Raw genomic sequence first — 2500 nt, 5'->3', positions numbered from 1 at the left:
GCAGCTGCAGGTTCGTCGGGGAAATCGGCAGCGCAGATTTTTCGATGAACATGGGCTGGAAGATGGACTGTCCAGGCCAGGCAGGGAAATTCGTCAAGGGGACACGCTGACGAAACAGCGCTGGTTCAGGCACGGCGGGCAGTGTTGGAATCGGCAGCGCCGACGAAATCGGCAAAGTCGGCAGAATCGGCAGCGGGTGCTGGCGATGAGTCTGGACGATTTATAGTCCAGGGCTTGATGGAAAAGACTGTTGGTCCAGACAATGGGGCAGTGGCAGCGCGGATTTGTGCAGCTGCAGGTTCGTCGGGGAAAATCGGCAGCGCAGATTTTTCGACGAACAGGGGCTGGGCGCTGGACTGGCCGGGCCAGGCAGGAAAATTCGTCAGGGGGGCACGCTGACGAAAACAGGGGCTGCGGAGTGGAAAATCGGCAGCGCAGATTTTTCGACGAACAGGGGCTGGACCGGCCGGGCCAGGCAGGAAAATTCGTCAGGGGGGCACGCTGACGAAAAGAGGGGCTGCCGCGTGGAAAATCGGCAGCGCAGATTTTTCGACGAACAGGGGCTGGACGCTGGACTGGGCCAGGCAGGAAAATTCGTCAGGGGGCACGCTGACGAAAAGAGGGGCTGCCGCGTGGAAAATCGGCAGCGCAGATTTTTCGACGAACATTCGTCAGGGGGGCACGCTGACGAAAAGAGGGGCTGCCGCGTGGAAAATCGGCAGCGCAGATTTTTCGACGAACATTCGTCAGGGGGGCACGCTGAGGAAAACAGGGGCTGCCGCGTGGAAAATCGGCAGCGCAGATTTTTCGACGAACAGGGGCTGGATGCTGGACCGGCCGGGCCAGGCAGGAAAATTCGTCAGGGGGGCACGCTGACGAAAAGAGGGGCTGCCGCGTGGAAAATCGGCAGCGCAGATTTTTCGACGAACAGGGGCTGGACTGGCCGGGCCAGGCAGGAAAATTCGTCAGGGGGGCACGCTGACGAAAAGAGGGGCTGCCGCGTGGAAAATCGGCAGCGCAGATTTTTCGACGAACAGGGGCTGGACGCTGGACTGGGCCAGGCAGGAAAATTCGTCAGGGGGGCACGCTGACGAAAACAGGGGCTGCCGCGTGGAATGGCAGCCTACACGCAGATGCGAATTCGGCAGCGCACGATGGCTTGAGCAGGTCATGGGTTCGACTTGGCGCGATCTGAAACCTGGACGAGGGACTGTCGACGCTGGACGAGCCAGCGCGGTGGCCTGTCGTGCCCCGTTCAGGGGGGGCCTGCCGCGGAGACAGCCCTCGCGGGCTCGACAGCGCAGGCCAGCGTCCCCGACGTCGCTGGCCGCGGCAGGCGAGCTGCCGGGGTTCCCGCATTCCTACAAGAAAACGTCGTGCTTTCCACATGAAACCAATCCAGTAAAATCAGCCATATTTTTATGAGGCTGCCCACTGAATTTGGGGTCATTCCGGGCCGGTTCCTAGTTTTGCGGATTCGATTTCTAATGGTAGGAAAATTAAAACAAATACTTCCCGACCTCGAAAAATTCTGGGAAAATTAATGAAGGTGGATTGGATTTTTGCCAACCTCTGTGCAAAATTTCAGCTCAAAATACCAAGAAATGAATTTTTTAGAGGGGGGGTGACAGCTGGGACCTAGTAGTGTCTCCCCCTGCCAGAGCTGCAATGACACTTATTGCTCTTTAGGGAGCCACCAGGCCGGCGCCCCTCAAAGACCACACGCGCGCGCGCGCCCGCCCGCGCTGGGCGCTGGGGCGCTGGGGCCTGAGGGCCTGGGGCCCTTGGGGGCCCTTGGGCGCTTGGGCGCAGCGCGCGCGGCCCCCGCAGCCATGCCGCGCTGCGCGACGCGCGGACAGCCCCTGCTGGCTTGCTCTCTCGCCCGCGGGGGGGCTGCCTTCGGGCCCTGGCCCCCCGCGCTCTGGCCTGCCCCCCGCGTGGGAGAGGCTAGGCGCTGCAGGGGCCAGCCCGACGTCGCTGGCCGCGGCAGGCGAGCCGCCGGGGTTCCCGCATTCCTACAACAAAACGTCGTGCTTTCCACATGAAATCAATCCAGTAAAATCAGCCATATTTTTATGAGGCTGCCCACTGAATTTGGGGTCATTCCGAGCCGGTTCCTATTTTTTCCGATTTCCTCGATTTTTAATGGTAGGAAAATAAAAAAAAATACTTCCCGACCTCGAAAAATTCTGGAAAAATTAATAAAGTTGGATTGGATTTTTGCCAACCTCTGTGCAAAATTTCAGCTCAAAATACCAAGAAATGAATTTTTTAGAGGGGGGGTGACAGCTGGGACCTAGTAGTGTCTCCCCCTGCCAGAGCTTCAATGACACTTATTGCTCTTTAGGGGGGTGCCCCCTGACTGGCCATGGGGCGCGCTGGCCTGGCGCCCATAGGCCTGCCGCGGGGGATATGTGGGCTGTTGCTAAACTCGGACTAAGGTGGGGGGCCTCATGGCCCGAAGTATTGCCGGCATCGATGACCCGTTTTCCGGCCGGCG

This window comes from Populus nigra, chromosome 2 (assembly GCF_951802175.1).
Source record: "Populus nigra chromosome 2, ddPopNigr1.1, whole genome shotgun sequence".
Taxonomy (NCBI): domain Eukaryota; kingdom Viridiplantae; phylum Streptophyta; class Magnoliopsida; order Malpighiales; family Salicaceae; genus Populus; species Populus nigra.
This window is presented reverse-complemented; position numbering follows the sequence as displayed.